General features: G+C 33.5%; 1 long non-coding RNA gene across 1 annotated transcript; it reads left to right on the top strand.

Annotated features, from left to right (window-relative positions):
- The first annotated feature begins 7,295 nt into the window (after positions 1–7,295).
- On the top strand, positions 7,296–8,363 carry LOC107489054 (uncharacterized). The gene is made up of 3 exons (XR_008009639.1): positions 7,296–7,572; positions 7,777–7,900; positions 8,029–8,363. It is a non-coding gene; the product is annotated as an uncharacterized LOC107489054 (long non-coding RNA).
- Positions 8,364–15,815: the final 7,452 nt, after the last annotated feature.

Here is a 15,815-nt window from a genome sequence, read left to right as displayed (position 1 = left end):
ATATATATATTATGAAATACAAGTCATTTTCTATCAGGGGAGGAATACACATATATAATAGGATGAAACATCTAAGAAAAAACTAATCAAAATATAGAAACTTTATACTAGAATAGATAGTCTTAGAGTATGGAGTATAAGAGGTCATGATGAATTGATTACTTCTATATTTGAAATTTAGAATCATCAAGAGTTCTTTCAATCAAAATTAAAGAAATGTATTGAGGATAGTAGAAGAACAATATTTGATACAGAAGATCTTGGGGTTTCTATTCTTCAAGATTTGCATACATAGCGACAGTCTCTACTGCAAGCAAATAACACGGTAATGTTTAACTTTCTTGAATAACTAACGATTTGTCTGCGTTTTTTTTTGTTATTAATTATATTTTAAGAACTATACACCCCTGAAATAAAAACTTAGGCAGTATTTTGACTTTTATCTCTGGGATTTGACTCTCATGTGGCATTTGTATAATGTGTTTCTAGTTTCTTAACTTTATTTGCAATTGAAGATATGTTTTTCTGTCTATTGATGGTTATGTCATCTCATGCAGCTTTATGGACTAATATTCTATAGTTATAATCTCTTCTATAGTTATATTCTATAGTTATGTTCATTGTTTAAGAGTTTGGACATAAGTCTGTATTTTATCATGTTATTTTTAATATTTTGTAGTTGTAATAATGTGATTGGAAAATGATGGTAGTGTACTATATTTTGTTTTAAAGTATTTCTTTTTAATAATAAATGATTAGTAGTGTAATAATAATATAGATTAATTTTTAAAAATTATATTGACTGATTTGAAACCTCTACAAAATAGTTATTATTTTTAAAACGAAAAAGTCTTTTTGTGGGAGTTTTAAATCACCACAAACATTGACCAAGAACTGCCATAAAAGTTCAATATAAAACCCCACTAAACACACACAAAATCCCACACTGAATAGATTGTGGAGGTTTTTAAAAATCTCCACAAAAAATCTCGTGGCACCTCAAATTTTGGGGGTTTTAAGAACTCTCACAAATTATTCGGTGGGGGTTATAAACCTCCACAAATAAGAGAAAAAACTGCCACAAATAAACAAAAATCTTGTAGTGTCGGTATGTATAACATAATGGGCCTATTCGTTAAATGGGTTGCTAGTAAGAGGCTGATGTATGTTGTTTTATTTTATTTTATTTTTTTGAAATTTAACGCGTGGAGTGGGCTGAGTGAGAAAGAATTTAATAGAGTCCAATATAGTAGAATAATTGTCTTAGGTTTTGGAAGGTTGTTAACGCCGAACAATAAATAAAGAAAGTTGTAAGGTATTTTACGTAAAGTAGTAAAATATATTGGTAATTAATACGAATGCATTACATGTAATCAGGAACTCTTTGATTAATATGTATAAATTTGTATTAGATCAAATACTTGTTATGTTTTGGTGATTAGGCTTGTTAAATATATGCTTTTGGTGATTAGGTTTGTTAAATGTATGGTTGAAATTTTTTATGCTTATGTGGGAATGCATTTGTGAATTTAGAAAGGTGTATGATATAAGAAGAATGACTATATGAGAATAAATAAAAATACAAAACAACGGTAGATGGATAAGATCATTATGGACATGGTAATTAGCATTAATATGATAGACATCGTTGATAAAGATGCCATTAAGCTTTTCATACTAGGAAGAGAAGATTTGATACTACAGTTAGATTTTGACAATATAGGAGGAGTTTTAAGAGTGGTAAATCGAAAAGAAACGGTTCTGTGGCAGGACTGAGTGGAAAATGACTTGTAGAAATTGACCTAATGCTCTCTATAACACTCCGGTTATCTTAAACCTTACCTCTAGACATAAAGTGAAGGATAATAAAGCATTACGACAGTTCTAAAGCTCAAACAATAGTAAATATTGAAGAAAATAATAATACTAGAAGCTCGATGAAGGAATAAAAGCTCAAAATCGCATGGAAGCGGATTTACAAAGCACGAGTCATAGAGTGCCATCTGCAGCCCGCGGAGTTTAGGCCAACTAGTTATAAACAGACATAACAGAGTTTTTGAGTTAAACAGTGTATACAACTTATCTCTCAAAGTACGCCTCTAATGCAACATAGTATGACAACAAAAGTGAGAGAACTACAACATAAAAATCAAAATACAAAGATAACAAAAGATCCTCTACTCTGTCACCATCTGCAACTCACTGAGGTGGGTTGCGACCTACGTCTAAAAAACAACAAGAACATATGGTTGACGGAGGATAAATGTCGGTAAAGAATTTCTCAAAAAAATCACGTTGCAAGTATAGTTCTAAACCAATAACAAATTATCCTCAGTCAACGTTTAATTTGTTTGTCACAATGCAAACTAATAAAAATAACCAAAGTATTTAAACCTTGGGTCGTCTCTCAAAGGAATTGTAGGGAGGTGTACTTATTATTGGTTATGGAAAAATATTTTGGGGCTTTTGAATGTTGAACAAGGAATGCAAATAACAGGAAAATAAACTAACAACTAAGAAAAGTTCTAGCAAGGGTTGAGAATTGGAATTCCTATCCTCATTATCATCGTCAATTGTGATGGTAATTACCTTTTTATTTCACTTAGTTAACCTCTAACAATTGAAGAAAAGTCAAGTGAGCAAAATCAACTTAAGTTCAGAAGTCCTAATTAAAGACTAGATTTAGTGAAGCTCAAGCCAACTAGCAACTTTCAATCACCAATCAACAAGAGACTTTGACAATTCAAGAGTCTCCAAATTACTCAATCCAAACTAAGAACACAAAAATCTATTTTAAAATCCAACCAAGCATTTTTTCAAACACTTGGAAGACACAAAATAAAAATATAGAAAATTAACAAGAAATAGTAAAATCTAAGACTAACAATTGCAAGAAAACAATAACAACAAATTAAAGAAAGCGACAATAAACATAAAATATCTCAAAGTGCATAAAAAGGAAATTGGAATCAACAAAGAGTCATGAACAATAAAGCAACAAGATAAAGGAAACAACATATAAAACTAAGAAAGCAAAGAGGTAACAACAAGAAATTAAAAGAGGAACTTGAATCAATATAAAAAGTAGAACCTAAACCTAGATGAGATTGAAAATAAAAGAAGAAACCCTAAAACCTAGCGAGAGGAGAGAGCCTCTCTCTCTCTCTAGAATCTTACATCTAACTAAAACTAAAGTGTGTGTATGAATTAATGGAATGGTTGAATGATTGGTTCTCCAGCTTCACTTCCCAGCCTCTTCTCTTCATTTTCGGGCTTGAAAATGGGCCAAAAGCAGCCTGAAAATTACCCCCAACGTATTCACTTTACTAAGGCACGTGACACTTGCCACACGTACACGTCGAAGCTAGCTTCTTAAATCTTCAATTTCTTGTGGTTCTTCCACTTTAGCATGCTTCATATTCATCCTCTAAGCCATTCTTGCTCTATAACTTTGAAAACACTCAACAAACGCATCACGGCATTGAATGGTAAAAAAAAGAATTAAAAATTAGTAATTTTAAGGCCTATAAAGCATGTTTTCAATCATAGCACAAAATTAGGAAGGAATCTTACAAACATGCAATTCACATGAATAAGTGTGAGAATAGTTGACAAAATCTACTTAATTCAATACAAAATAAACCATAAAATAGTGGTTCATCAATGGTATGAGAATCGGAGGTTCTCAATATGGTAACAGTGCTCAATATATAAGATATAAGGTTTCGGGAAGCCAAAGACAATCCTAGAACTTAGCATCAACAGATATTCAAGCTTAAAAAAAATAAATAACTTAAACTAAACACCATAAACAGGATTATCTAAACTTAGAAAATTTCTAACTAATACTAATCACACTGCATATCCCACAGCCTTCGCCAACCTAACCTCCGTGCGATCCCATCGCCACCGTCTCCCGATCCTCCTTAACGCCAGTAAAACACATTTAATGCAACCAAGTAAAGCACAATTAATATTCAGGTATAACAGGTAAGCCAACTAGCATTTAGACATATTATTCAAATAGGCATAACTCAAGAAATCAAAGCAAACAAGCAAGTAAAAGATGCATATGATGAATGTCTATCCTAGTTTGGCTTGTGATATCACTTGTCGGTTCAAAATGCCAACCCAACACATCTCCGATGATGTTGTCTTTTTGCCACGCCAGGGATATAGTGTCATGCACACTATCATATAATGCACATCTCAGAGATATAGTGCCTGGCTCACTCTTGCAGCAGAGGATCTGCTACGCCATGGATATATTGCCCTGTTCACTCATGCGGCAGAAAGGTTGTCAATACTAACTGCTCCCCAGGGATATAGTGCCCGGCTCACTCTTGCAGCAGAAGATCTGCTACGCCAGGGATATATTGCCCTGCACACTCTCATTATTCAACAAAATCATCATCCTGTTCCAGGTTCTCAAGTTCCAATCTCATTATCACCATCATCAATCCTCAAGTTTCCTAAATACGACATCATCATTCCAAATCTCAAAGCCTCGTCAAAGAAAATACCTCATCACACCACATTCACTAATCTCAACCATAAACCTTCCAAAGCCTAAGTCACTGGCTCTAAACTCTTCAAAGAAAATCACCAATTCAAATTAACTAACCCATCTTCACTTGTCTTAGGGTCTAATTATTAACCATAAGTCTTAAAGAGAAGTTAAAGAAGTTTGAAAAACTAGCAAACCCTTAAAAGTGAAGAAAAATGTATTTTCAGTAAAACAGGAGTTGTGCGTACGTACACCCCTATTATGCGTATGCACGCGGTGAGAAAGGTACATCCGTGTACGCATACAATATGTTTGCATACACATACATGAAAATTGGGCCATTTTGCGTACGCATACTTGGGCCATCTACGCAGGAGTACTGGACAGAGGCCACCATTCGCATATAAGGCATGGGTCCACGTACGCATGTATATCAGAGTCCAAAAAAGTTAAGTTGCAGAAATTTTAATTTTAGACCCCAAACTTTAAACGTTTATAACTTCCTCTACAAAATTCTATTTTCCTCAAAATTTATATCAATTTAAAGCTCTTTAAATAATATTTAATTTAAAATAATTTTCAACCAATTTCAAAAAATGAGGCTTAAGTTATGATCTACCAAAGTTCATCAAAAATAGGTTTTTACCAAATGAGATAATTCTCAAATTTTCCAAAACTTCCAAACCTAACCAACTCAAACATACTCAAAACAACCCCAAAATCATTATAGACACTCCTCAAACATTTATCAATCACCTAACTATCAAAAACTCTCAATACGCCCCTCCTTCAACTTCAATTCTTCCTAAATTCATACCAAATTCTCAATCATCCATTCTCAACAAGAACCACAACAACCAATAATCTATATCATCATCAATAATCATCTTTAACACCAACACCCAACATTATAACTCATCAAGGCAACATACTCATCAATAATCATCATCTACCAACATATATATATATTTATCATCATATTCAAACTCATACAACCTCCATCTAAACCACAATCAAACATAGCATTTATATACAATTAATCATACAACCACATTATTCAAACCTATCTTAAAGGCCACTAGCCTAAGTTTCACAAAACATTATATACTACATAAAGGAAACCAAAACCATATCTTGGCCGATTATCCTTATGCACAAAACCACTTTACCACAAGTGTTCAAGTCTTCAGCCAACACCAATCAACACCAAGAACACTCTATATCATGCAAAACAACAAGAATCAAAGCTAGGTTTATGACATTCAACTAAACACAAGGGTTTAGTAACATCTTACCTTATCCAATGAGTTTTGGGATAAAACTCACTACTCACCCAAGCTAGATTTCACCTAAACAACAAGAACACAAGGAAACTCAACAACCCAACAAGCCATTTTCGAAAATGACATAGGGCAGAGAAAATGGGAAGGAAAGAGTAAGTTTCTTAACACTTTATTTAAATAGAAGCAAAGAGCTCAACAAGAGCTTCGCGTGGCCACAAACGGCTTGTCAATCGAAGCTCCGTAACTCAAGATAAGGTGAAAAGAAGGAGGAGATAAATAGTGCTCTTCCTCTTCCTCACTTCTCTTCAAAACTAGCGCCCCTTTCTTTGTGTGTGTATTGAAAAATAAGCTGAAAGCTCATTAAAATGTTCTTTTATATGTTGCGCTTGGACTCAACTTGAGCCCGATCCAACCGCGTAACATTTTTGTTTCGTTTGGCCTGACTTTGGGTCAAAATCTTTAGAATAAGTGCTCGATTTGCTATTTCAAAATCTTTTCTAAGATTTTCTACTATTTTATTCTCTCTCATGTAATACTAGATAGACTTAAGCCGGTACTGCCGGCTAATCTATCGGTATGCATTTTTACGCGAAAATTTTCAAAAGAGAACATTTTTCCACTTAGAAAAATCCACAAAATCCGAATCTCACGTTTATATTTTTAAAAAAATCACTTTTATATTTTTGAACCTATTCCGAGTAATTGAATTATTCTATTCTGATTAAGTGGTTCTACGTGAAAACTCCGGCTCTTACACTCCCCGAATATATGCTTGCTATCCCGTGCATGCACTGTCGTTAGAAGTTGCATTGTCAACCGAGCCATGGCAGGTGTTTTTGGTTCTGTAAAGTGCCATCCTAAGTGCGTTATTGTACCGAGTGAGATTGTTCAACCTGGTTTCCATGGATGCTAAATCTTGAGCGATCTCTATGAACCTCTCTTTTCACCGAAGAAGGAGACAAAAGTTGCAGTCGTTGACGTAGGCATTAAGAGTTTGTCACAGTATGCGAATGCAAAGATGTGCACAGTCTTCCTTGCAAATGGCGGGGTCGTAGGCAAAGTGGCTTTCAACAACAAGTGCATTGGAACTTCTTAGAGGGATGACGGAGACAAGGAAGAGATGCATAGTGCACGACCCATGTGTACGCACAACCTAACAAATTTCCAAAACTCATTTTCTTCATAAATTCTCCACTTTTGCATGCTTTCTCTCCACTTCTTCAAGTCATTCTTATCTTCTAAACTTGAAATCACTCAACAAACACATCAAGACATCGAATGGGATATAAGCAATGTTATAAAAATCGGACCAAACTGGCCGGTTGAACCAGTTGAACCAGGAACCGGTGAGAGAAACGGTCCGGTCCTCCTTCTAAAACTGCCGATTTCAAAACCGTTAGAAAACCGGCAAATCGGCCAAAAATCGGCCGGTTGGGCCGGACAGGAAACCGGCCGCTTCTTAAAAAAACAAACCCACGCCGTATCACTCATCCCCCTCCCCCAAACGCCTTTGCGAATCAAATGCCCTCAGTCTCTCACCACTCACCAACCCTAGCTTCTTCAAGAATTCAGAACCCAAACCAAAAACCTAGCCTCTTCAATGGATTCGACGCCGCCGCTTGTCGTTGTAGGTGCCTCCGCAGCCTCCTCCTCCCCCCTGTTCCAAACCAAATCCCTAGATCGGCACGTCGACATCGCGTCCTCTTCTAGTTTCGTTGTTCGAGGCTTCGAGTTCGAGATGCTTGCCGTGGTGTCGCCGCGTCATCTTGCTCTCAATTGAAGGTTAGTGGCACTATTTAGTGATTCCCTTTTATGCTCTGTTGAGTCTGTGTTGAAACTTGAATGTCTGATAATTAGTGATTTCTGAATCTGAAATGACGTAAATCATTGGTTTTGTGTTGTTGAAATGGATTTGTTATGTTGCTGGCCTGCTGCTGCCATTTTTTAATTTTTGAGAATGATGTTTCTGAATTTTTGTTGAAATAGTTATTGATTTGAAGGTTAGGGTGATTATTTGTTCTGGAACTGAGTCTGTTGTTTCAGTGCCTGATGGGAAAGTAAGTTCTCCCCATCCTCCATTGGATTCGTCCTGCTCGTCGCCCTCTCGATGGTCAGTGACTTTGGTGTGCACTTGTTCTTCGTTTTTTGTTTTATTCTCTGACTCTTTGTTCTGAAATCAACAAATCATTGAATGATTATATTGATAATAGGGTTTTATGTCTTTGTTCAAATTTGCAGAATCTCCCCGAAATTCTTTGCTGAGAACAAGAACATTGCAGGATTTGATAATGTAGGAGTGGCGTGTCTGATTTTTATGTTTCTATTAATTTTGTGATTTGTTTGTATTTATATTATGTGGATTTCACATCAGCCAGGAAAATCTCTTTATACTACTGTTAGAGAGCTCGTGGAGAACTCGCTTGACTCAGCGCAATCGATATCGGAGCTTCCGGTAGTTGAGATAACCATGTGAGTTTGCATTTGAAAGTACAGTGAACTAGTAAATGATTGATTGTTCCACACTGACATGGTTGTTGTAGTGAGGAGATAAAGAAAAGCAAATTTAATTCTATGATTGGTCTCATTGACTGCGGGCAAGTTGTTGCGGAGTTGTACGATGATTATGAGACTGAAAAGGTCCATGAGATGTGTTTGATTACATTATTGTTGAGTTAGTTATGCCATAATGCGAAATACTAGACTGTGCCAAACTGTATTGTTGTGTGGTATCAATTTTTAATTATAGCAATACACTTGAAGCAAATGGAACGAACCACTAATTTTTTTGTGGCTCTGCTGCGCTGCTGCTGTTTTGTGTTTTTGTTGAAATCATTGAATGGTTATTTGATTTCTGGGTTCTGGTTCGGCTGTGCTGCTGCTACTTTGTGTTTTTGTTAAATTTGTAGTTGATTATTTGTGTTTTTGTTAAATTTGTAGATGATTATTTGATTATTTAGCTCAGGATTGTGTGTTTTGTCAATTTGCCTGACTTTAATATTAATTAAGTGCTTTATAGCTGTATTTTCTCTTTAAAAGTTCTTTTTCAATTTTGTATTATAGTGGAAATTGAGATGGATTCTACATTCTAGTACTCCACAATTTTGTATTAAGTGCTGGGAGAGTAATACTAATATGCTGCTGTTGTGTTATGTAATTTTGTGACTTAATTATGCTCATATAGTTATAATTTATTTATTATTTTATTGTAAAACGATTTTTTCCGGTTGAACCATAGTTGAACCGGTTGGACCAGTAAACTAGTGAACCAGTGACTAAAACGGTTTGATGACAAGTCCGATTTTCAGAACCTTGGATATAAGTGAATTAAATTTTGACAATTTAATGGTCCGAAAAGCATATTTTTAACACCAAAGCACAATTAGGAGAAATTCTTAAAAGCATGCATTTTTCATGAATAAGTGTAAGATAAGTTAATAAAATCCACTCTTTTCAACCCAAAAATTATCATAAAATATAGATTTATCACTGGCGCATCTTCCGCTGTGGAACCAGTTCGAGACAACATTAGGTCATTACTCTTTGACGCCAACTCCCGCAAGGTTCCCTAAGTTGCCTAAATGGAGCGTGTCGAGATGACAACCTCATAATGGATGCGGTCATCCACCATTAAGAAAATACTAACATCAATTGCCTCGTTCGTGCCTCCTACAAGGCCAGTTATAAGACAAAGTAACCCCACCAGACAACATAGACATGCATTCGAGAACAATGGTAACTCTATGCTGATGGTGAGTTTTCATCCCCAACGCGATTAAAGTTTTGATATGACGTCTCTAAGCTTATATACGTTAAAATTTTGTGCACTAATTTCTCCACCAATTTATTTCCAAGCATTTGGAATGGGTTTTAGACCAATTCCAAAAAAGAGATTTATTATGGAGCAAACAACACTGGCCACATATGGTTGTAGGAAGAAACACCATCTGGCATATGAACAATCTAAACTATGTCATTGTCCCCTTGGCTAACTATTTAGTTTTCCTTTTTAACCCAATTTATAATTTTTGTGTTAACTAACATTATCTCTATCTTTTTTTTAATAAATTATTTTTTACAAAAATACCTTTTAGCAAAAATTTTATTATTGTTAATAAATTTTTTTTACTAAAATATCTTTAACAAATTATTTTTCTAGTGATTAATTTATATTTTTACCAAAATATCCATCAACATTTTTTTATGATTACATTATTTTTTACTTCGATATCCTACAATAATTTTTTAGTAACTAAATTGTAATTTTACCAAAGTTTTTCTTAAATTTTTTTTTATGTTTTACTGTTAATCTCACGATATTAATGCATATTATTAAACATGGTTATACAAGTTTGGTTTAATATTCTTTATTTCACTATTAATCTCACAAGGAATTTTTTTAATTTAATGTTGAAATACTATGCATTGATATTATGAGATCAATAACAAATTTAAAAAAAAATGTTAACTAAAATTTCTGTAAAATCACAATATAGTAACTAAAAAATTATTGAACAATATGTTAGTAAAAGAATAATTTAATCATTAAAAAATATTTTGTAGGATATTTTCATAAAAAAATAATTTAATTACTACAAAAATAATTTGTTAAAGGATATTTTAGTAAACAAAAATTAATAACAAAAATAAAATTTTTGCTAAAGGGTATTTTTGTAGAAAATAAATTATTTTTTCTTAAAAAATAGGTAAAGTTGGGGTTAGTTAACACAAAAATTTAAAAAATGGTTAAAGAGGAAGTTTTTAAACAATTATAAGGGAAGAGAGTGTACATTTAACAATTAGATGAGAGGGAGTGTCATTTTAGCATCTCTCAAGGAGAGTGCAATTTTCTCTACAAAAAAAATATTCCCGCTTCTATAAACATCTCGAAAAATTAGGTCCATTGATGACCACAACAAATTTCATGGCCTTAACTAGGAGACCTTCTTCAGGTATCATAAGTTCATCATTCCAAAGGGAGTTTTCATGTCACTTGTTCCACCGTAGTCACCCTATTCTGATGTAAGTTATGCAATTTTTTTCAAACAATTATATTGAATCTAAATTCGTTTTTTCAATGAACAATTTTCTTCCTGTTGAATAACGCTGATATATCTTTTAGTTCTTCCTGTTCAGCTCATAAACAAAGCTTGCATGGTAGGTTCGATGGTTGCGTCGAAACTTATAGCTCCTCGTATATGGTACCTATCGTCCAACTTTGCTGCAGATGTTTTTTGCAACACCCACTTTGACCAACTTGAGGCGGCCTATACACTCCCATGGATGCCAAAAACAAATTATCTGCATTATGTAAGGCCTTGGGTGATTTAATTAGATGTTAGCTATGCTACTTTATTCAGGGTTAAAAGTTAAAAACTCTACGATTGAATCAATTGTTGTCTTCTTAGGTATTTGTCCCGATATTGGAGCTAGCTGATCATGGATACTTGATGATGTTGGATGTCAAATCGGTTAAGGTTACGCATTTTATGTCAACAAGACCTCCGAGATCATGGTTAGAAGGGAGGCCAACATGACTAAGATTGTGAGTACATGCCTTCTAAGAGTGATTTTATTTTGACGTGTCCTTCAGATTATGATTATACATAACTATACATGATAATGTACTAGAACACATTTTTTTATCTGGTTGGGTGGATGGGGGATCTTCCATTTTTGTTAACATTTTGCAACAATGTCCACGAAAAAGATGATTGGGTTCATTAAAGTTGGTAGCAACGATTGCCTAACGTTATGAAATTTTGTGTGTGAATCTATTGTCGCATGTTGGGAAAACTCTTCATGCTGAATCATAACTTAGTTAACTTCAGGCATGTCACTCCAGACCCGGCCAACTAGGGAAAGTTTCAATACCATGCTGGTCTTCCTGATGGCGTCGACAGGTTTGTAACAAAATCCATTGTACCCTATGACTTGCTAACCTAGTTCAAAATAATAATTCGTTGAATCGTAAAACGAAATGTAAATGTGACTCGTAAAATATAAAAAAATATGAAAAATTTGATAGCAAAAATTAATTTCACAAATAATAAAATAAATTTTAAATATTATCTATAAGACTATAACTAATATATATCATAACAAATCAAAAGTCACAAGTTATAACACAAATTCATTACTCAACTTACAAATCAAAACACAAATTCACAAATCACAAGTTTATACGACACCAAAATAGAGTAATATTTTTTTTCAAAAAGATTCAATTATTTATTTCAGTTCATTTCAAATCATAATGCATTCATTCTTAGCATTAGCAATATTATACATACAATAGGGGAAGTAACCGATAAAAGAATAACAATTTACAAATTCTTAGCAATAAAACTATATAAGCATGCAATAGAAAATTAGTAACTTAATCAAACCACTAATAAGAAAACATAAAAAAGCAATTTAACCTGCAATATAATCAATAATAAACACATGAATTAGAATCCTAAGTACCACCATAATTTAAAATTTAAAATCATCATTCATAGAGCATATCGTTCACTTTGTAATAGAGCCATAGAGATACTTTTTTCCTCAACATTGAATACTTGAGCGGTTGATCTTAGAGAATTAAGAATTTGAGATATTAAACAAAGGGATGAAGTAGTGAAATCAAACAATCGAGGGAGAAAAAGAGATTTAAGGCTTACCTAAAATCACACAACATGGGAGGTGAAGAGAGAAACAACTAGCAGCGAGCCAGAGACAGCAACTCAGCAACCTTCCAATGTAGTCACAGTCGGAGAGAGCTAGAGATACACTTATGGTCACGGAGTCATAGTAATGCAGTGGTAGTCATAGGCTCGAAGTCACGCAATATCCACGAGTCATGGTAACGCAACCAACACTCCGATTTGGCGATTTTCAAAATTTTAAAAGAGGAAAAGTAACAGATTGAGTGAGGTGAAATTTGAAAAACTAAAAAGTCACCATGGATTGAGGATAAATTGCTAGGGTAAATTGTTAAAAGAGAGAATTTGTGGGAATTTACTTCCTTAACTTCAGATTGGACCATTGAGGTTGATTTGGTTGCAATTTGGGCCAAAAACACTGCTGCTGGAGACTTTCTTCAAATTGGAACTCAACCTCGCTGAAAACTTGTGATTCTAGTATTTGAGCATTTTTTTTCGGCAATTTCGCACTGATACATGAACATCTTTAGTTGTATTCTTTATTATTTTCTTGAATAAAGTTAGTGATTTTTCCTTGTTATAATTGAGATTTTTTATGCTTTAATTAATATTTCTTGGAGTTATTTTGAGCTTTGATATGTGTAGGAAAATAATAAAAAAAGAGAAGCAAAGCATAAGTAAAGAAAATCATGAAGGAGGAGCACTTCGTAGGAGGAAGAACACTGGGCATGCAAGACGTCCTTATATCCAAATCAAAGAAGTGGCGTGCCACACGCTAGTGAAGGGTGTGGCACACTGGGCCAACTCCTCAAAGGCACCAAAAGTCACAAGAAGAAAGGAGCAAGGGGGCATGCCACACGCCGTCCATGACATCCCAACTCCAAGCCAAGAAGTGGTGTGTAACACGCTAGCAAGGTGGGCATACCATACACCTTTGATGGCCACATCCAAAGCAAACAAGAAGTTAGCGTGTCACACGCCAAGGGTGGGCGTTCAACACGCCAAGAATTAACACTTCCAGGGGACTAACTTCAAGGTGGACACTCTAGGCCAAGACACAAAGTGGCGTGCAACACGCCAAGTTTGAGCGTGCCACATGTCAGGGATGGACACTCCCAAGGACCAATTTTTGTGGCATGTCACATGCCAATCATAAGAGGTGTGCCATTCTTACACACCTTCGAAGATTTTTCCAAGTCAAAAGTTGGCGTTCCACACGCTAAGTTGACAAGCCCAATTACCACTCCAAGCCCATGATGCTGAAGAATTGAATCACCAAGCTTTAAACCTAAATTACAAAGAGAATTGAAGATTAATTAGGGAAATTTGATTTGGTTTTGTTTTAATGAATTTTGAATTTGAATTTTAGGTTTGATTTTAGAATTAAGTATAAAAAGTTCCTGAAGACACTTTGACAGGACCTTCGGTCGTTTTTATTTCAATGTTTTTTTTTTATTTTCAAGCACATTATGAGTTACTAATCTCCTCGGTTAAGATTAGGTGCTCTATTTCTCTTTTTATGGATTATTAATCTAAGTGTTTTACCTTATTTGATGTTTATGCTTTGATCTATTTCATGATTGAGTTTTCGTTCTACATCCCTAAAAATTTAAAATTGTTGAAAAATATTCTAACTCCATTTTGGATTCTAAATGTTGTTTTGGAAAAAGTAATATTAGAATTAGTTTGAAAATTCTTTCTCACGACTTTTTTATTTAACTAGGAATAGTGTTTCAAAGAGCGTGCGACGCTTTATGATTTTCAATTTCTCTAGTTTGGATAAGTGACATATAAGTCAACCTAAGAACTATTTTTTAATCTTATTTGAAATTAAATCAGAATTGTGCTTCACCTATTTACTTAAATAATTGACTAAGACATTAGTGATTAATTAGGTTAAAGAGAAATTGAATTGCCAAAGAATTGGAATTTGATTATTTATGATTTATCGTGATTGATCTCTGCATGCCTCAAATAAATGAACACAAAGATTATTTTCCTAAAGAGTGAACATTTCTGAAACCTTAACATTCTCTCCATTATTGTTTTCACTCACTGTTTGCTATTTTATTTGCCTCTATTCACGTTTAATTCCTTCATTCCTCTGATTTTGATTTGTCTAATTACAATAATCAATTAATCATTGTTGTTTAGTTCTTTAATCTTCATGGGAATGATAACTCACTCACCGTGGTATTACTTGATACTATTCAATGTACTTATCGAGTTGTGATTTTGTAAAATTTTGTATCACACATGAAGCTGTATCCTGAAAGACGAGAAGCATAAATGAGACGAGAGGGAGAGGAAAAATTGAATATTCATGCGGTTCCGCGAGTTAAATCCTGATTTTAACTATCTTGACTTAATCTATTGTTTATGTGCCCTTGCCATTAAGTTATCCATCTGGAGTTTCACCAAAGCTAATACATGAAAATTGTAATTACTTGTTGAATGCTTCAATTTTTTGTTGGAACTTTAATGTAGTTTTTTTAGGAACACGTATATATTTTGGAAATTAATAATGATACATCAGTCATTGGCTCATTGCTCCAAGTAACATTTAATTTGTTAAAGTATTATTGACTTTGTTGTGGCCACAATTAGATGCATCCTAATATTGACTTGTATGCAGGGACGAATCCAAAGGGGCAATTAGTTGCCTTGGCTCCCCGAAAATTTTGAAGAAGTATATATATAACGCGTGTTTGATAACATAAAAAATATTTATTAATTACTTCATATGTAATTATTTGTAATAATGTGATGGGTTTAATTTTCAGTTATTTCTTTCACAGATATTTTAATTTAATCAATTTCATATCATACACTAGAGTCTTTATATTTTTTGAAATTAATTTTTATATACTTATCTCTACTGGTATAATAATTTACATAATTTTGTTTTAATAATTGTATTGTCTATTTTGGATATTTTTGTCTTATAAAAAATACTAAGTTTTCTTCTAAACGTAAATTGTTGGAAATAAAGCTTTTACCCAACTTTTTTATGATATCTTATTTCGACTATAGTTTTAATTTGAAAGTTGTATTTTGTATTTTATAAGAGTACCAGTACCTTTGACTTCATTTATATTTTATTTTCAAGTTTTAAAACTTTAAAAGAACTAATCTTAATTAAAAAGATATGCAACAACTTCTTAACTAAACATACCATAACAGTATTGGTGCCTTGTAATTTTAAAGAATACTATTGATATCGTTACGTTTCTATTATGCAATTCTTGTATCGAAAATAAAATTTCAAAAACAAAAATCTATATTTTATTCTATATATATTGACAAAATCTTTAAACAAGAGCAATTCAGTAATTACATATCATGCATAAATAACTTTTATGTAATTCAAAAAATAACACA

The sequence above is a fragment of the Arachis duranensis genome, chromosome 5 (genome assembly GCF_000817695.3).
Source record: "Arachis duranensis cultivar V14167 chromosome 5, aradu.V14167.gnm2.J7QH, whole genome shotgun sequence".
NCBI classification, from domain to species: Eukaryota; Viridiplantae; Streptophyta; class Magnoliopsida; order Fabales; family Fabaceae; genus Arachis; species Arachis duranensis.
This window is presented reverse-complemented; position numbering and strand designations above follow the sequence as displayed.